Here is a 21,292-nt window from a genome sequence, read left to right on the forward strand (position 1 = left end):
GAAGCATTCTCAGAAACTCCTTTGTGATGAGTGCATTCAACTCACAGAGTTGAAGCTTCCTTTTGATAGAGCAGTTTTGAAACACTCTTTTAGCAGCATCTGCAAGTGGATATTTGGAGCGCTTTGAGGCCAAGGCTGGAAAACGAAATCTCATCACATAAAAACTCGACAGAAGCATTCTCTGAAACTTCTTTGTGATGAGTGCATTCAACTCACAGACTCGAACGTTTCTTTTGATAGAACAGTTTAGAAACACTCCTTTTGTAGAATCTGCAAGTGTTTATTTGGAGCGCTTTGAGGCCTATGTTGGAAAAGGACATATCTTCACATCAAAAGTAGACAGACGCATTCTCAGAAACTTCTTTGTGATGAGTGCATTGAACTCACAGAGTTGAACCTACCTATTGATAGAGAAGTTTTGAAACACCCTTTTTGTAGAATCTGCAAGTGAATATTTGGCGCGATTTGAGGCCTATGCAGGAAACGGAAATATCTTCACATGAAAACTAGACAGATGAATTCTCAGAAACGTCTTTGTGATGAGTGCATTCAACTCACAGACTTGAAGCTTCCTTTTGAAAGAGCAGTTTCGAAACACTCTTTTTGTAGAATCTGCAAGTGGATATTTGGAGCGCTTTGAGGGCTATGCTGGAAAAGTTAATACCTTCACCTAAAAACTAGACAGACGCAAACTCAGAAACTTCTTTGTGACGTGTGCATTGAACTCACAGAGTTGAACCTTTCTTTTGATACAGAAGTTTTGAAACACTCTTTTCGTAGAATCTTCAAGTGGATGGATGGAGTGATTTGAGGCCTATGCTGGAAAAGGAAATACCTTCACGTAGAAACGAGACAAAAGCATTCTCAGAAAGTTCCCTGTGCTTTGTGCATTCAACTCACAGAGTTGAACATTCCCTTTGATAGAGCAGTTTTGAAACACTCTTTTTGTAGAATCTGCAAGTGGATATTTGGAGCGCTTTGAGGCCTCTGCCGCCAAAGGAATTATCATTGCATAAAAACTAGATGGAAGCGTTCTCAGAAACTTCCTTGTGATGAGTGCATTCAACTCGCAGAGTGGAACCTTCGTTTCGATAGACCAGTTTTGAAACACTGTTTTTGTAGAATCCGCAAGTGGCTATTTGGAGCTCTTTGAGGCTTATGCTGGAAAAGGAACTATCTTCGTCTACAAACTAGACAGAAGCATTCTCAGAAACTTCTTTGTCATGTGGGGATTGAACTCACAGAGTTGAACATTCCTTTACATAGAGCAGTTTTGCAACACCCTTTCGGTGGAAAGTGAAAGTGCTTATTTGGTGCGATGGCGGCATCTAGTGGATAAGGAAATACATTCAGATGAAAACAAGATACATCCATTCTCAGGAACTTCTTTGTGATGACTGCATTCTACTCACAGAGTTGAACCTTCCTTTTGATAGAACAGTTTTGAAACACTCTTTTTGTGGAATCTGCAAGTGGCTGTTTGGAGCGCTTTGAGGCCTATGCTGGAAAAGGAAATCTCTTCACATAAAACCTAGACAGAAGTATTCCCAGAAAGTTTTTCTGATGTGCGCATTCAACTCACCGAGTTGAACCTTCCTTTAGATAGAGCAGTTTTGAAACACTCTGTCTGTAGTACCTGCGAGTGGATATTTGGAGTGCTTTGAGTGCTACACAGTAAAAGCAAATATCTTCACTTGGAATCTAGACAGAAGAATTCTCAGAGACTTCCCTGTGCTCTCTGCATTCCACTCACAGAGTTGAACCTTCCTTTTGATAGAACAGTTTTGAAACACTCTTGTGGTAGTATCTGCAGGTCGATATTTGGAAGGTTTGGAGGCCTATCCTGGGAAAGGAAATATCTTCCCATCAAAACTAGACAGAAGCATTCTCAGAAACTTCTTAGTGATGTGCGCATTCAAGTCACAGAGTTGAAGCTTCCTTTTGATATAGCAGTTTTGAACCACTCTTTTAGTAGAATCTGCAAGTGGATGTTCGGAGAGCTAAGAGGCCAACACTGGAAAAGGAAATCTCTTCACGTAAAAACTAGACGGAAGCATTCTCAGAAACTTCAATGGGCTTTACGCATTCAACTCACAGAGTGCAATGTTGCTTTTGAGAGCGCAGTTTTAAAACACTGTTTTTGTAGAATTTGCTAGAGGATGTTTGGAGCGATGTGAGGCCTTTCCTGGAAAAGGAAATATCTTCACATAAAACCTAGACAGAAGCATTCTCAGAAACTCCTTTGTGATGAGTGCATTCAAATCACACACTTGAACCTTCCTTTGGAAAGAGCAGTTTTGAAACACTCTTTCTGAAGAATCTGCAAGTGGATATTTGGAGCGATTTGAGGCCTATGCTGGAAATGAAATATCTTCACCTAAAAACTAGACGGAAGCATTCTCAGAAACTCCTTTGTGATGAGTGCATTCAACTCACAGAGTTGAAGCTTCCTTTTGATAGAGCAGTTTTGAAACACTCTTTTAGCAGCATCTGCAAGTGGATATTTGGAGCGCTTTGAGGCCAAGGCTGGAAAACGAAATCTCATCACATAAAAACTCGACAGAAGCATTCTCTGAAACTTCTTTGTGATGAGTGCATTCAACTCACAGACTCGAACGTTTCTTTTGATAGAACAGTTTAGAAACACTCCTTTTGTAGAATCTGCAAGTGTTTATTTGGAGCGCTTTGAGGCCTATGTTGGAAAAGGACATATCTTCACATCAAAAGTAGACAGACGCATTCTCAGAAACTTCTTTGTGATGAGTGCATTGAACTCACAGAGTTGAACCTACCTATTGATAGAGAAGTTTTGAAACACCCTTTTTGTAGAATCTGCAAGTGAATATTTGGCGCGATTTGAGGCCTATGCAGGAAACGGAAATATCTTCACATGAAAACTAGACAGATGAATTCTCAGAAACGTCTTTGTGATGAGTGCATTCAACTCACAGACTTGAAGCTTCCTTTTGAAAGAGCAGTTTCGAAACACTCTTTTTGTAGAATCTGCAAGTGGATATTTGGAGCGCTTTGAGGGCTATGCTGGAAAAGTTAATACCTTCACCTAAAAACTAGACAGACGCAAACTCAGAAACTTCTTTGTGACGTGTGCATTGAACTCACAGAGTTGAACCTTTCTTTTGATACAGAAGTTTTGAAACACTCTTTTCGTAGAATCTTCAAGTGGATGGATGGAGTGATTTGAGGCCTATGCTGGAAAAGGAAATACCTTCACGTAGAAACGAGACAAAAGCATTCTCAGAAAGTTCCCTGTGCTTTGTGCATTCAACTCACAGAGTTGAACATTCCCTTTGATAGAGCAGTTTTGAAACACTCTTTTTGTAGAATCTGCAAGTGGATATTTGGAGCGCTTTGAGGCCTCTGCCGCCAAAGGAATTATCATTGCATAAAAACTAGATGGAAGCGTTCTCAGAAACTTCCTTGTGATGAGTGCATTCAACTCGCAGAGTGGAACCTTCGTTTCGATAGACCAGTTTTGAAACACTGTTTTTGTAGAATCCGCAAGTGGCTATTTGGAGCTCTTTGAGGCTTATGCTGGAAAAGGAAATATCTTCGTCTACAAACTAGACAGAAGCATTCTCAGAAACTTCTTTGTCATGTGGGGATTGAACTCACAGAGTTGAACATTCCTTTACATAGAGCAGTTTTGCAACACCCTTTCGGTGGAAAGTGAAAGTGCTTATTTGGTGCGATGGCGGCATCTAGTGGATAAGGAAATACATTCAGATGAAAACAAGATACATCCATTCTCAGAAACTTCTTTGTGATGACTGCATTCTACTCACAGAGTTGAACCTTCCTTTTGATAGAACAGTTTTGAAACACTCTTTTTGTGGAATCTGCAAGTGGCTGTTTGGAGCGCTTTGAGGCCTATGCTGGAAAAGGAAATCTCTTCACATAAAACCTAGACAGAAGTATTCCCAGAAAGTTTTTCTGATGTGCGCATTCAACTCACCGAGTTGAACCTTCCTTTAGATAGAGCAGTTTTGAAACACTCTGTCTGTAGTACCTGCGAGTGGATATTTGGAGTGCTTTGAGTGCTACACTGTAAAAGCAAATATCTTCACTTGGAATCTAGACAGAAGAATTCTCAGAGACTTCCCTGTGCTCTCTGCATTCCACTCACAGAGTTGAACCTTCCTTTTGATAGAACAGTTTTGAAACACTCTTGTGGTAGAATCTGCAAGTCGATATTTGGAAGGTTTGGAGGCCTATCCTGGGAAAGGAAATATCTTCCCATCAAAACTAGACAGAAGCATTCTCAGAAACTTCTTAGTGATGTGCGCATTCAAGTCACAGAGTTGAAGCTTCCTTTTGATATAGCAGTTTTGAACCACTCTTTTAGTAGAATCTGCAAGTGGATGTTCGGAGAGCTAAGAGGCCAACACTGGAAAAGGAAATCTCTTCACGTAAAAACTAGACGGAAGCATTCTCAGAAACTTCAATGGGCTTTACGCATTCAACTCACAGAGTGCAATGTTGCTTTTGAGAGCGCAGTTTTAAAACACTGTTTTTGTAGAATTTGCTAGAGGATGTTTGGAGCGATGTGAGGCCTTTGCTGGAAAAGGAAATATCTTCACATAAAACCTAGACAGAAGCATTCTCAGAAACTCCTTTGTGATGAGTGCATTCAAATCACACACTTGAACCTTCCTTTGGAAAGAGCAGTTTTGAAACACTCTTTCTGAAGAATCTGCAAGTGGATATTTGGAGCGATTTGAGGCCTATGCTGGAAATGAAATATCTTCACCTAAAAACTAGACGGAAGCATTCTCAGAAACTCCTTTGTGATGAGTGCATTCAACTCACAGAGTTGAAGCTTCCTTTTGATAGAGCAGTTTTGAAACACTCTTTTAGCAGCATCTGCAAGTGGATATTTGGAGCGCTTTGAGGCCAAGGCTGGAAAACGAAATCTCATCACATAAAAACTCGACAGAAGCATTCTCTGAAACTTCTTTGTGATGAGTGCATTCAACTCACAGACTCGAACGTTTCTTTTGATAGAACAGTTTAGAAACACTCCTTTTGTAGAATCTGCAAGTGTTTATTTGGAGCGCTTTGAGGCCTATGTTGGAAAAGGACATATCTTCACATCAAAAGTAGACAGACGCATTCTCAGAAACTTCTTTGTGATGAGTGCATTGAACTCACAGAGTTGAACCTACCTATTGATAGAGAAGTTTTGAAACACCCTTTTTGTAGAATCTGCAAGTGAATATTTGGCGCGATTTGAGGCCTATGCAGGAAACGGAAATATCTTCACATGAAAACTAGACAGATGAATTCTCAGAAACGTCTTTGTGATGAGTGCATTCAACTCACAGACTTGAAGCTTCCTTTTGAAAGAGCAGTTTCGAAACACTCTTTTTGTAGAATCTGCAAGTGGATATTTGGAGCGCTTTGAGGGCTATGCTGGAAAAGTTAATACCTTCACCTAAAAACTAGACAGACGCAAACTCAGAAACTTCTTTGTGACGTGTGCATTGAACTCACAGAGTTGAACCTTTCTTTTGATACAGAAGTTTTGAAACACTCTTTTCGTAGAATCTTCAAGTGGATGGATGGAGTGATTTGAGGCCTATGCTGGAAAAGGAAATACCTTCACGTAGAAACGAGACAAAAGCATTCTCAGAAAGTTCCCTGTGCTTTGTGCATTCAACTCACAGAGTTGAACATTCCCTTTGATAGAGCAGTTTTGAAACACTCTTTTTGTAGAATCTGCAAGTGGATATTTGGAGCGCTTTGAGGCCTCTGCCGCCAAAGGAATTATCATTGCATAAAAACTAGATGGAAGCGTTCTCAGAAACTTCCTTGTGATGAGTGCATTCAACTCGCAGAGTGGAACCTTCCTTTCGATAGACCAGTTTTGAAACACTGTTTTTGTAGAATCCGCAAGTGGCTATTTGGAGCTCTTTGAGGCTTATGCTGGAAAAGGAAATATCTTCGTCTACAAACTAGACAGAAGCATTCTCAGAAACTTCTTTGTCATGTGGGGATTGAACTCACAGAGTTGAACATTCCTTTACATAGAGCAGTTTTGCAACACCCTTTCGGTGGAAAGTGAAAGTGCTTATTTGGTGCGATGGCGGCATCTAGTGGATAAGGAAATACATTCAGATGAAAACAAGACACATCCATTCTCAGAAACTTCTTTGTGATGACTGCATTCTACTCACAGAGTTGAACCTTCCTTTTGATAGAACAGTTTTGAAACACTCTTTTTGTGGAATCTGCAAGTGGCTGTTTGGAGCGCTTTGAGGCCTATGCTGGAAAAGGAAATCTCTTCACATAAAACCTAGACAGAAGTATTCCCAGAAAGTTTTTCTGATGTGCGCATTCAACTCACCGAGTTGAACCTTCCTTTAGATAGAGCAGTTTTGAAACACTCTGTCTGTAGTACCTGCGAGTGGATATTTGGAGTGCTTTGAGTGCTACACTGTAAAAGCAAATATCTTCACTTGGAATCTAGACAGAAGAATTCTCAGAGACTTCCCTGTGCTCTCTGCATTCCACTCACAGAGTTGAACCTTCCTTTTGATAGAACAGTTTTGAAACACTCTTGTGGTAGAATCTGCAAGTCGATATTTGGAAGGTTTGGAGGCCTATCCTGGGAAAGGAAATATCTTCCCATCAAAACTAGACAGAAGCATTCTCAGAAACTTCTTAGTGATGTGCGCATTCAAGTCACAGAGTTGAAGCTTCCTTTTGATATAGCAGTTTTGAACCACTCTTTTAGTAGAATCTGCAAGTGGATGTTCGGAGAGCTAAGAGGCCAACACTGGAAAAGGAAATCTCTTCACGTAAAAACTAGACGGAAGCATTCTCAGAAACTTCAATGGGCTTTACGCATTCAACTCACAGAGTGCAATGTTGCTTTTGAGAGCGCAGTTTTAAAACACTGTTTTTGTAGAATTTGCTAGAGGATGTTTGGAGCGATGTGAGGCCTTTGCTGGAAAAGGAAATATCTTCACATAAAACCTAGACAGAAGCATTCTCAGAAACTCCTTTGTGATGAGTGCATTCAAATCACACACTTGAACCTTCCTTTGGAAAGAGCAGTTTTGAAACACTCTTTCTGAAGAATCTGCAAGTGGATATTTGGAGCGATTTGAGGCCTATGCTGGAAATGAAATATCTTCACCTAAAAACTAGACGGAAGCATTCTCAGAAACTCCTTTGTGATGAGTGCATTCAACTCACAGAGTTGAAGCTTCCTTTTGATAGAGCAGTTTTGAAACACTCTTTTAGCAGCATCTGCAAGTGGATATTTGGAGCGCTTTGAGGCCAAGGCTGGAAAACGAAATCTCATCACATAAAAACTCGACAGAAGCATTCTCTGAAACTTCTTTGTGATGAGTGCATTCAACTCACAGACTCGAATGTTTCTTTTGATAGAACAGTTTAGAAACACTCCTTTTGTAGAATCTGCAAGTGTTTATTTGGAGCGCTTTGAGGCCTATGTTGGAAAAGGACATATCTTCACATCAAAAGTAGACAGACGCATTCTCAGAAACTTCTTTGTGATGAGTGCATTGAACTCACAGAGTTGAACCTACCTATTGATAGAGAAGTTTTGAAACACCCTTTTTGTAGAATCTGCAAGTGAATATTTGGCGCGATTTGAGGCCTATGCAGGAAACGGAAATATCTTCACATGAAAACTAGACAGATGAATTCTCAGAAACGTCTTTGTGATGAGTGCATTCAACTCACAGACTTGAAGCTTCCTTTTGAAAGAGCAGTTTCGAAACACTCTTTTTGTAGAATCTGCAAGTGGATATTTGGAGCGCTTTGAGGGCTATGCTGGAAAAGTTAATACCTTCACCTAAAAACTAGACAGACGCAAACTCAGAAACTTCTTTGTGACGTGTGCATTGAACTCACAGAGTTGAACCTTTCTTTTGATACAGAAGTTTTGAAACACTCTTTTCGTAGAATCTTCAAGTGGATGGATGGAGTGATTTGAGGCCTATGCTGGAAAAGGAAATACCTTCACGTAGAAACGAGACAAAAGCATTCTCAGAAAGTTCCCTGTGCTTTGTGCATTCAACTCACAGAGTTGAACATTCCCTTTGATAGAGCAGTTTTGAAACACTCTTTTTGTAGAATCTGCAAGTGGATATTTGGAGCGCTTTGAGGCCTCTGCCGCCAAAGGAATTATCATTGCATAAAAACTAGATGGAAGCGTTCTCAGAAACTTCCTTGTGATGAGTGCATTCAACTCGCAGAGTGGAACCTTCCTTTCGATAGACCAGTTTTGAAACACTGTTTTTGTAGAATCCGCAAGTGGCTATTTGGAGCTCTTTGAGGCTTATGCTGGAAAAGGAAATATCTTCGTCTACAAACTAGACAGAAGCATTCTCAGAAACATCTTTGTCATGTATGGATTGAACTCACAGAGTTGAACATTCCTTTACATAGAGCAGTTTTGCAACACCCTTTCGGTGGAAAGTGAAAGTGCTTATTTGGTGCGATGGCGGCATCTAGTGGATAAGGAAATACATTCAGATGAAAACAAGACACATCCATTCTCAGAAACTTCTTTGTGATGACTGCATTCTACTCACAGAGTTGAACCTTCCTTTTGATAGAACAGTTTTGAAACACTCTTTTTCTGGAATCTGCAAGTGGCTGTTTGGAGCGCTTTGAGGCCTATGCTGGAAAAGGAAATCTCTTCACATAAAACCTAGACAGAAGTATTCCCAGAAAGTTTTTCTGATGTGCGCATTCAACTCACCGAGTTGAACCTTCCTTTAGATAGAGCAGTTTTGAAACACTCTGTCTGTAGTACCTGCGAGTGGATATTTGGAGTGCTTTGAGTGCTACACTGTAAAAGCAAATATCTTCACTTGGAATCTAGACAGAAGAATTCTCAGAGACTTCCCTGTGCTCTCTGCATTCCACTCACAGAGTTGAACCTTCCTTTTGATAGAACAGTTTTGAAACACTCTTGTGGTAGAATCTGCAAGTCGATATTTGGAAGGTTTGGAGGCCTATCCTGGGAAAGGAAATATCTTCCCATCAAAACTAGACAGAATCATTCTCAGAAACTTCTTAGTGATGTGCGCATTCAAGTCACAGAGTTGAAGCTTCCTTTTGATATAGCAGTTTTGAACCACTCTTTTAGTAGAATCTGCAAGTGGATGTTCGGAGAGCTAAGAGGCCAACACTGGAAAAGGAAATCTCTTCACGTAAAAACTAGACGGAAGCATTCTCAGAAACTTCAATGGGCTTTACGCATTCAACTCACAGAGTGCAATGTTGCTTTTGAGAGCGCAGTTTTAAAACACTGTTTTTGTAGAATTTGCTAGAGGATGTTTGGAGCGATGTGAGGCCTTTGCTGGAAAAGGAAATATCTTCACATAAAACCTAGACAGAAGCATTCTCAGAAACTCCTTTGTGATGAGTGCATTCAAATCACACACTTGAACCTTCCTTTGGAAAGAGCAGTTTTGAAACACTCTTTCTGAAGAATCTGCAAGTGGATATTTGGAGCGATTTGAGGCCTATGCTGGAAATGAAATATCTTCACCTAAAAACTAGACGGAAGCATTCTCAGAAACTCCTTTGTGATGAGTGCATTCAACTCACAGAGTTGAAGCTTCCTTTTGATAGAGCAGTTTTGAAACACTCTTTTAGCAGCATCTGCAAGTGGATATTTGGAGCGCTTTGAGGCCAAGGCTGGAAAACGAAATCTCATCACATAAAAACTCGACAGAAGCATTCTCTGAAACTTCTTTGTGATGAGTGCATTCAACTCACAGACTCGAACGTTTCTTTTGATAGAACAGTTTAGAAACACTCCTTTTGTAGAATCTGCAAGTGTTTATTTGGAGCGCTTTGAGGCCTATGTTGGAAAAGGACATATCTTCACATCAAAAGTAGACAGACGCATTCTCAGAAACTTCTTTGTGATGAGTGCATTGAACTCACAGAGTTGAACCTACCTATTGATAGAGAAGTTTTGAAACACCCTTTTTGTAGAATCTGCAAGTGAATATTTGGCGCGATTTGAGGCCTATGCAGGAAACGGAAATATCTTCACATGAAAACTAGACAGATGAATTCTCAGAAACGTCTTTGTGATGAGTGCATTCAACTCACAGACTTGAAGCTTCCTTTTGAAAGAGCAGTTTCGAAACACTCTTTTTGTAGAATCTGCAAGTGGATATTTGGAGCGCTTTGAGGGCTATGCTGGAAAAGTTAATACCTTCACCTAAAAACTAGACAGACGCAAACTCAGAAACTTCTTTGTGACGTGTGCATTGAACTCACAGAGTTGAACCTTTCTTTTGATACAGAAGTTTTGAAACACTCTTTTCGTAGAATCTTCAAGTGGATGGATGGAGTGATTTGAGGCCTATGCTGGAAAAGGAAATACCTTCACGTAGAAACGAGACAAAAGCATTCTCAGAAAGTTCCCTGTGCTTTGTGCATTCAACTCACAGAGTTGAACATTCCCTTTGATAGAGCAGTTTTGAAACACTCTTTTTGTAGAATCTGCAAGTGGATATTTGGAGCGCTTTGAGGCCTCTGCCGCCAAAGGAATTATCATTGCATAAAAACTAGATGGAAGCGTTCTCAGAAACTTCCTTGTGACGAGTGCATTCAACTCGCAGAGTGGAACCTTCCTTTCGATAGACCAGTTTTGAAACACTGTTTTTGTAGAATCCGCAAGTGGCTATTTGGAGCTCTTTGAGGCTTATGCTGGAAAAGGAAATATCTTCGTCTACAAACTAGACAGAAGCATTCTCAGAAACTTCTTTGTCATGTGGGGATTGAACTCACAGAGTTGAACATTCCTTTACATAGAGCAGTTTTGCAACACCCTTTCGGTGGAAAGTGAAAGTGCTTATTTGGTGCGATGGCGGCATCTAGTGGATAAGGAAATACATTCAGATGAAAACAAGATACATCCATTCTCAGAAACTTCTTTGTGATGACTGCATTCTCCTCACAGAGTTGAACCTTCCTTTTGATAGAACAGTTTTGAAACACTCTTTTTGTGGAATCTGCAAGTGGCTGTTTGGAGCGCTTTGAGGCCTATGCTGGAAAAGGAAATCTCTTCACATAAAACCTAGACAGAAGTATTCCCAGAAAGTTTTTCTGATGTGCGCATTCAACTCACCGAGTTGAACCTTCCTTTAGATAGAGCAGTTTTGAAACACTCTGTCTGTAGTACCTGCGAGTGGATATTTGGAGTGCTTTGAGTGCTACACTGTAAAAGCAAATATCTTCACTTGGAATCTAGACAGAAGAATTCTCAGAGACTTCCCTGTGCTCTCTGCATTCCACTCACAGAGTTGAACCTTCCTTTTGATAGAACAGTTTTGAAACACTCTTGTGGTAGAATCTGCAAGTCGATATTTGGAAGGTTTGGAGGCCTATCCTGGGAAAGGAAATATCTTCCCATCAAAACTAGACAGAAGCATTCTCAGAAACTTCTTAGTGATGTGCGCATTCAAGTCACAGAGTTGAAGCTTCCTTTTGATATAGCAGTTTTGAACCACTCTTTTAGTAGAATCTGCAAGTGGATGTTCGGACAGCTAAGAGGCCAACACTGGAAAAGGAAATCTCTTCACGTAAAAACTAGACGGAAGCATTCTCAGAAACTTCAATGGGCTTTACGCATTCAACTCACAGAGTGCAATGTTGCTTTTGAGAGCGCAGTTTTAAAACACTGTTTTTGTAGAATTTGCTAGAGGATGTTTGGAGCGATGTGAGGCCTTTGCTGGAAAAGGAAATATCTTCACATAAAACCTAGACAGAAGCATTCTCAGAAACTCCTTTGTGATGAGTGCATTCAAATCACACACTTGAACCTTCCTTTGGAAAGAGCAGTTTTGAAACACTCTTTCTGAAGAATCTGCAAGTGGATATTTGGAGCGATTTGAGGCCTATGCTGGAAATGAAATATCTTCACCTAAAAACTAGACGGAAGCATTCTCAGAAACTCCTTTGTGATGAGTGCATTCAACTCACAGAGTTGAAGCTTCCTTTTGATAGAGCAGTTTTGAAACACTCTTTTAGCAGCATCTGCAAGTGGATATTTGGAGCGCTTTGAGGCCAAGGCTGGAAAACGAAATCTCATCACATAAAAACTCGACAGAAGCATTCTCTGAAACTTCTTTGTGATGAGTGCATTCAACTCACAGACTCGAACGTTTCTTTTGATAGAACAGTTTAGAAACACTCCTTTTGTAGAATCTGCAAGTGTTTATTTGGAGCGCTTTGAGGCCTATGTTGGAAAAGGACATATCTTCACATCAAAAGTAGACAGACGCATTCTCAGAAACTTCTTTGTGATGAGTGCATTGAACTCACAGAGTTGAACCTACCTATTGATAGAGAAGTTTTGAAACACCCTTTTTGTAGAATCTGCAAGTGAATATTTGGCGCGATTTGAGGCCTATGCAGGAAACGGAAATATCTTCACATGAAAACTAGACAGATGAATTCTCAGAAACGTCTTTGTGATGAGTGCATTCAACTCACAGACTTGAAGCTTCCTTTTGAAAGAGCAGTTTCGAAACACTCTTTTTGTAGAATCTGCAAGTGGATATTTGGAGCGCTTTGAGGGCTATGCTGGAAAAGTTAATACCTTCACCTAAAAACTAGACAGACGCAAACTCAGAAACTTCTTTGTGACGTGTGCATTGAACTCACAGAGTTGAACCTTTCTTTTGATACAGAAGTTTTGAAACACTCTTTTCGTAGAATCTTCAAGTGGATGGATGGAGTGATTTGAGGCCTATGCTGGAAAAGGAAATACCTTCACGTAGAAACGAGACAAAAGCATTCTCAGAAAGTTCCCTGTGCTTTGTGCATTCAACTCACAGAGTTGAACATTCCCTTTGATAGAGCAGTTTTGAAACACTCTTTTTGTAGAATCTGCAAGTGGATATTTGGAGCGCTTTGAGGCCTCTGCTGCCAAAGGAATTATCATTGCATAAAAACTAGATGGAAGCGTTCTCAGAAACTTCCTTGTGATGAGTGCATTCAACTCGCAGAGTGGAACTTTCGTTTCGATAGACCAGTTTTGAAACACTGTTTTTGTAGAATCCGCAAGTGGCTATTTGGAGCTCTTTGAGGCTTATGCTGGAAAAGGAAATATCTTCGTCTACAAACTAGACAGAAGCATTCTCAGAAACTTCTTTGTCATGTGGGGATTGAACTCACACAGTTGAATATTCCTTTACATAGAGCAGTTTTGCAACACCCTTTCGGTGGAAAGTGAAAGTGCTTATTTGGTGCGATGGCGGCATCTAGTGGATAAGGAAATACATTCAGATGAAAACAAGATACATCCATTCTCAGAAACTTCTTTGTGATGACTGCATTCTACTCACAGAGTTGAACCTTCCTTTTGATAGAACAGTTTTGAAACACTCTTTTTGTGGAATCTGCAAGTGGCTGTTTGGAGCGCTTTGAGGCCTATGCTGGAAAAGGAAATCTCTTCACATAAAACCTAGACAGAAGTATTCCCAGAAAGTTTTTCTGATGTGCGCATTCAACTCACCGAGTTGAACCTTCCTTTAGATAGAGCAGTTTTGAAACACTCTGTCTGTAGTACCTGCGAGTGGATATTTGGAGTGCTTTGAGTGCTACACTGTAAAAGCAAATATCTTCACTTGGAATCTAGACAGAAGAATTCTCAGAGACTTCCCTGTGCTCTCTGCATTCCACTCACAGAGTTGAACCTTCCTTTTGATAGAACAGTTTCGAAACACTCTTGTGGTAGAATCTGCAAGTCGATATTTGGAAGGTTTGGAGGCCTATCCTGGGAAAGGAAATATCTTCCCATCAAAACTAGACAGAAGCATTCTCAGAAACTTCTTAGTGATGTGCGCATTCAAGTCACAGAGTTGAAGCTTCCTTTTGATATAGCAGTTTTGAACCACTCTTTTAGTAGAATCTGCAAGTGGATGTTCGGAGAGCTAAGAGGCCAACACTGGAAAAGGAAATCTCTTCACGTAAAAACTAGACGGAAGCATTCTCAGAAACTTCAATGGGCTTTACGCATTCAACTCACAGAGTGCAATGTTGCTTTTGAGAGCGCAGTTTTAAAACACTGTTTTTGTAGAATTTGCTAGAGGATGTTTGGAGCGATGTGAGGCCTTTGCTGGAAAAGGAAATATCTTCACATAAAACCTAGACAGAAGCATTCTCAGAAACTCCTTTGTGATGAGTGCATTCAAATCACACACTTGAACCTTCCTTTGGAAAGAGCAGTTTTGAAACACTCTTTCTGAAGAATCTGCAAGTGGATATTTGGAGCGATTTGAGGCCTATGCTGGAAATGAAATATCTTCACCTAAAAACTAGACGGAAGCATTCTCAGAAACTCCTTTGTGATGAGTGCATTCAACTCACAGAGTTGAAGCTTCCTTTTGATAGAGCAGTTTTGAAACACTCTTTTAGCAGCATCTGCAAGTGGATATTTGGAGCGCTTTGAGGCCAAGGCTGGAAAACGAAATCTCATCACATAAAAACTCGACAGAAGCATTCTCTGAAACTTCTTTGTGATGAGTGCATTCAACTCACAGACTCGAACGTTTCTTTTGATAGAACAGTTTAGAAACACTCCTTTTGTAGAATCTGCAAGTGTTTATTTGGAGCGCTTTGAGGCCTATGTTGGAAAAGGACATATCTTCACATCAAAAGTAGACAGACGCATTCTCAGAAACTTCTTTGTGATGAGTGCATTGAACTCACAGAGTTGAACCTACCTATTGATAGAGAAGTTTTGAAACACCCTTTTTGTAGAATCTGCAAGTGAATATTTGGCGTGATTTGAGGCCTATGCAGGAAACGGAAATATCTTCACATGAAAACTAGACAGATGAATTCTCAGAAACGTCTTTGTGATGAGTGCATTCAACTCACAGACTTGAAGCTTCCTTTTGAAAGAGCAGTTTCGAAACACTCTTTTTGTAGAATCTGCAAGTGGATATTTGGAGCGCTTTGAGGGCTATGCTGGAAAAGTTAATACCTTCACCTAAAAACTAGACAGACGCATACTCAGAAACTTCTTTGTGACGTGTGCATTGAACTCACAGAGTTGAACCTTTCTTTTGATACAGAAGTTTTGAAACACTCTTTTCGTAGAATCTTCAAGTGGATGGATGGAGTGATTTGAGGCCTATGCTGGAAAAGGAAATACCTTCACTTAGAAACGAGACAAAAGCATTCTCAGAAAGTTCCCTGTGCTTTGTGCATTCAACTCACAGAGTTGAACATTCCCTTTGATAGAGCAGTTTTGAAACACTCTTTTTGTAGAATCTGCAAGTGGATATTTGGAGCGCTTTGAGGCCTCTGCCGCCAAAGGAATTATCATTGCATAAAAACTAGATGGAAGCGTTCTCAGAAACTTCCTTGTGATGAGTGCATTCAACTCGCAGAGTGGAACCTTCGTTTCGATAGACCAGTTTTGAAACACTGTTTTTGTAGAATCCGCAAGTGGCTATTTGGAGCTCTTTGAGGCTTATGCTGGAAAAGGAAATATCTTCGTCTACAAACTAGACAGAAGCATTCTCAGAAACTTCTTTGTCATGTGGGGATTGAACTCACAGAGTTGAACATTCCTTTACATAGAGCAGTTTTGCAACACCCTTTCGGTGGAAAGTGAAAGTGCTTATTTGGTGCGATGGCGGCATCTAGTGGATAAGGAAATACATTCAGATGAAAACAAGATACATCCATTCTCAGAAACTTCTTTGTGATGACTGCATTCTCCTCACAGAGTTGAACCTTCCTTTTGATAGAACAGTTTTGAAACACTCTTTTTGTGGAATCTGCAAGTGGCTGTTTGGAGCGCTTTGAGGCCTATGCTGGAAAAGGAAATCTCTTCACATAAAACCTAGACAGAAGTATTCCCAGAAAGTTTTTCTGATGTGCGCATTCAACTCACCGAGTTGAACCTTCCTTTAGATAGAGCAGTTTTGAAACACTCTGTCTGTAGTACCTGCGAGTGGATATTTGGAGTGCTTTGAGTGCTACACTGTAAAAGCAAATATCTTCACTTGGAATCTAGACAGAAGAATTCTCAGAGACTTCCCTGTGCTCTCTGCATTCCACTCACAGAGTTGAACCTTCCTTTTGATAGAACAGTTTTGAAACACTCTTGTGGTAGTATCTGCAGGTCGATATTTGGAAGGTTTGGAGGCCTATCCTGGGAAAGGAAATATCTTCCCATCAAAACTAGACAGAAGCATTCTCAGAAACTTCTTAGTGATGTGCGCATTCAAGTCACAGAGTTGAAGCTTCCTTTTGATATAGCAGTTTTGAACCACTCTTTTAGTAGAATCTGCAAGTGGATGTTCGGAGAGCTAAGAGGCCAACACTGGAAAAGGAAATCTCTTCACGTAAAAACTAGACGGAAGCATTCTCAGAAACTTCAATGGGCTTTACGCATTCAACTCACAGAGTGCAATGTTGCTTTTGAGAGCGCAGTTTTAAAACACTGTTTTTGTAGAATTTGCTAGAGGATGTTTGGAGCGATGTGAGGCCTTTGCTGGAAAAGGAAATATCTTCACATAAAACCTAGACAGAAGCATTCTCAGAAACTCCTTTGTGATGAGTGCATTCAAATCACACACTTGAACCTTCCTTTGGAAAGAGCAGTTTTGAAACACTCTTTCTGAAGAATCTGCAAGTGGATATTTGGAGCGATTTGAGGCCTATGCTGGAAATGAAATATCTTCACCTAAAAACTAGACGGAAGCATTCTCAGAAACTCCTTTGTGATGAGTGCATTCAACTCACAGAGTTGAAGCTTCCTTTTGATAGAGCAGTTTTGAAACACTCTTTTAGCAGCATCTGCAAGTGGATATTTGGAGCGCTTTGAGGCCAAGGCTGGAAAACGAAATCTCATCACATAAAAACTCGACAGAAGCATTCTCTGAAACTTCTTTGTGATGAGTGCATTCAACTCACAGACTCGAACGTTTCTTTTGATAGAACAGTTTAGAAACACTCCTTTTGTAGAATCTGCAAGTGTTTATTTGGAGCGCTTTGAGGCCTATGTTGGAAAAGGACATATCTTCACATCAAAAGTAGACAGACGCATTCTCAGAAACTTCTTTGTGATGAGTGCATTGAACTCACAGAGTTGAACCTACCTATTGATAGAGAAGTTTTGAAACACCCTTTTTGTAGAATCTGCAAGTGAATATTTGGCGCGATTTGAGGCCTATGCAGGAAACGGAAATATCTTCACATGAAAACTAGACAGATGAATTCTCAGAAACGTCTTTGTGATGAGTGCATTCAACTCACAGACTTGAAGCTTCCTTTTGAAAGAGCAGTTTCGAAACACTCTTTTTGTAGAATCTGCAAGTGGATATTTGGAGCGCTTTGAGGGCTATGCTGGAAAAGTTAATACCTTCACCTAAAAACTAGACAGACGCAAACTCAGAAACTTCTTTGTGACGTGTGCATTGAACTCACAGAGTTGAACCTTTCTTTTGATACAGAAGTTTTGAAACACTCTTTTCGTAGAATCTTCAAGTGGATGGATGGAGTGATTTGAGGCCTATGCTGGAAAAGGAAATACCTTCACGTAGAAACGAGACAAAAGCATTCTCAGAAAGTTCCCTGTGCTTTGTGCATTCAACTCACAGAGTTGAACATTCCCTTTGATAGAGCAGTTTTGAAACACTCTTTTTGTAGAATCTGCAAGTGGATATTTGGAGCGCTTTGAGGCCTCTGCCGCCAAAGGAATTATCATTGCATAAAAACTAGATGGAAGCGTTCTCAGAAACTTCCTTGTGATGAGTGCATTCAACTCGCAGAGTGGAACCTTCCTTTCGATAGACCAGTTTTGAAACACTGTTTTTGTAGAATCCGCAAGTGGCTATTTGGAGCTCTTTGAGGCTTATGCTGGAAAAGGAAATATCTTCGTCTACAAACTAGACAGAAGCATTCTCAGAAACTTCTTTGTCATGTATGGATTGAACTCACAGAGTTGAACATTCCTTTACATAGAGCAGTTTTGCAACACCCTTTCGGTGGAAAGTGAAAGTGCTTATTTGGTGCGATGGCGGCATCTAGTGGATAAGGAAATACATTCAGATGAAAACAAGACACATCCATTCTCAGAAACTTCTTTGTGATGACTGCATTCTACTCACAGAGTTGAACCTTCCTTTTGATAGAACAGTTTTGAAACACTCTTTTTGTGGAATCTGCAAGTGGCTGTTTGGAGCGCTTTGAGGCCTATGCTGGAAAAGGAAATCTCTTCACATAAAACCTAGACAGAAGTATTCCCAGAAAGTTTTTCTGATGTGCGCATTCAACTCACCGAGTTGAACCTTCCTTTAGATAGAGCAGTTTTGAAACACTCTGTCTGTAGTACCTGCGAGTGGATATTTGGAGTGCTTTGAGTGCTACACTGTAAAAGCAAATATCTTCACTTGGAATCTAGACAGAAGAATTCTCAGAGACTTCCCTGTGCTCTCTGCATTCCACTCACAGAGTTGAACCTTCCTTTTGATAGAACAGTTTTGAAACACTCTTGTGGTAGAATCTGCAGGTCGATATTTGGAAGGTTTGGAGGCCTAACCTGGGAAAGGAAATATCTTCCCATCAAAACTAGACAGAAGCATTCTCAGAAACTTCTTAGTGATGTGCGCATTCAAGTCACAGAGTTGAAGCTTCCTTTTGATATAGCAGTTTTGAACCACTCTTTTAGTAGAATCTGCAAGTGGATGTTCGGAGAGCTAAGAGGCCAACACTGGAAAAGGAAATCTCTTCACGTAAAAACTAGACGGAAGCATTCTCAGAAACTTCAATGGGCTTTACGCATTCAACTCACAGAGTGCAATGTTGCTTTTGAGAGCGCAGTTTTAAAACACTGTTTTTGTAGAATTTGCTAGAGGATGTTTGGAGCGATGTGAGGCCTTTGCTGGAAAAGGAAATATCTTCACATAAAACCTGGACAGAAGCATTCTCAGAAACTCCTTTGTGATGAGTGCATTCAAATCACACACTTGAACCTTCCTTTGGAAAGAGCAGTTTTGAAACACTCTTTCTGAAGAATCTGCAAGTGGATATTTGGAGCGATTTGAGGCCTATGCTGGAAATGAAATATCTTCACCTAAAAACTAGACGGAAGCATTCTCAGAAACTCCTTTGTGATGAGTGCATTCAACTCACAGAGTTGAAGCTTCCTTTTGATAGAGCAGTTTTCAAACACTCTTTTAGCAGCATCTGCAAGTGGATATTTGGAGCGCTTTGAGGCCAAGGCTGGAAAACGAAATCTCATCACATAAAAACTCGACAGAAGCATTCTCTGAAACTTCTTTGTGATGAGTGCATTCAACTCACAGACTCGAATGTTTCTTTTGATAGAACAGTTTAGAAACACTCCTTTTGTAGAATCTGCAAGTGTTTATTTGGAGCGCTTTGAGGCCTATGTTGGAAAAGGACATATCTTCACATCAAAAGTAGACAGACGCATTCTCAGAAACTTCTTTGTGATGAGTGCATTGAACTCACAGAGTTGAACCTACCTATTGATAGAGAAGTTTTGAAACACCCTTTTTGTAGAATCTGCAAGTGAATATTTGGCGCGATTTGAGGCCTATGCAGGAAACGGAAATATCTTCACATGAAAACTAGACAGATGAATTCTCAGAAACGTCTTTGTGATGAGTGCATTCAACTCACAGACTTGAAGCTTCCTTTTGAAAGAGCAGTTTCGAAACACTCTTTTTGTAGAATCTGCAAGTGGATATTTGGAGCGCTTTGAGGGCTATGCTGGAAAAGTTAATATCTTCACCTAAAAACTAGACAGACGCATACTCAGAAACTTCTTTGTGACGTGTGCATTGAACTCACAGAGTTGAACCTTTCTTTTGATACAGAAGTTTTGAAACACTCTTTTCGTAGAATCTTCAAGTGGATGGATGGAGTGATTTGAGGCCTATGCTGGAAAAGGAAATACCTTCACGTAGAAACGAGACAAAAGCATTCTCAGAAAGTTCCCTGTGCTTTGTGCATTCAACTCACAGAGTTGAACATTCCCTTTGATAGAGCAGTTTTGAAACACTCTTTTTGTAGAATCTGCAAGTGAATATTTGGAGCGCTTTGAGGCCTCTGCCGCCAAAGGAATTATCATTGCATAAAAACTAGATGGAAGCGTTCTCAGAAACTTCCTTGTGATGAGTGCATTCAACTCGCAGTGTGGAACCTTCCTTTCGATAGACTAGTTTTGAAACACTGTTTTTGTAGAATCCGCAAGTGGCTATTTGGAGCTCTTTGAGGCTTATGCTGGAAAAGGAAATATCTTCGTCTACAAACTAGACAGAAGCATTCTCAGAAACTTCTTTGTCATGTGGGGATTGAACTCACAGAGTTGAACATTCCTTTACATAGAGCAGTTTTGCAACACCCTTTCGGTGGAAAGTGAAAGTGCTTATTTGGTGCGATGGCGGCATCTAGTGGATAAGGAAATACATTCAGATGAAAACAAGATACATCCATTCTCAGAAACTTCTTTGTGATGACTCCATTCTCCTCACAGAGTTGAACCTTCCTTTTGATAGAACAGTTTTGAAACACTCTTTTTGTGGAATCTGCAAGTGGCTGTTTGGAGCGCTTTGAGGCCTATGCTGGAAAAGGAAATCTCTTCACATAAAACCTAGACAGAAGTATTCCCAGAAAGTTTTTCTGATGTGCGCATTCAACTCACCGAGTTGAACCTTCCTTTAGATAGAGCAGTTTTGAAACACTCTGTCTGTAGTACCTGCGAGTGGATATTTGGAGTGCTTTGAGTGCTACACTGTAAAAGCAAATATCTTCACTTGGAATCTAGACAGAAGAATTCTCAGAGACTTCCCTGTGCTCTCTGCATTCCACTCACAGAGTTGAACCTTCCTTTTGATAGAACAGTTTTGAAACACTCTTGTGGTAGAATCTGCAAGTCGATATTTGGAAGGTTTGGAGGCCTATCCTGGGAAAGGAAATATCTTCCCATCAAAACTAGACAGAAGCATTCTCAGAAACTTCTTAGTGATGTGCGCATTCAAGTCACAGAGTTGAAGCTTCCTTTTGATATAGCAGTTTTGAACCACTCTTTTAGTAGAATCTGCAAGTGGATGTTCGGAGAGCTAAGAGGCCAACACTGGAAAAGGAAATCTCTTCACGTAAAAACTAGACGGAAGCATTCTCAGAAACTTCAATGGGCTTTACGCATTCAACTCACAGAGTGCAATGTTGCTTTTGAGAGCGCAGTTTTAAAACACTGTTTTTGTAGAATTTGCTAGAGGATGTT

The sequence above is a fragment of the Pongo abelii genome, chromosome 4, assembly GCF_028885655.2.
Source record: "Pongo abelii isolate AG06213 chromosome 4, NHGRI_mPonAbe1-v2.0_pri, whole genome shotgun sequence".
NCBI lineage: Eukaryota > Metazoa > Chordata > Mammalia > Primates > Hominidae > Pongo > Pongo abelii.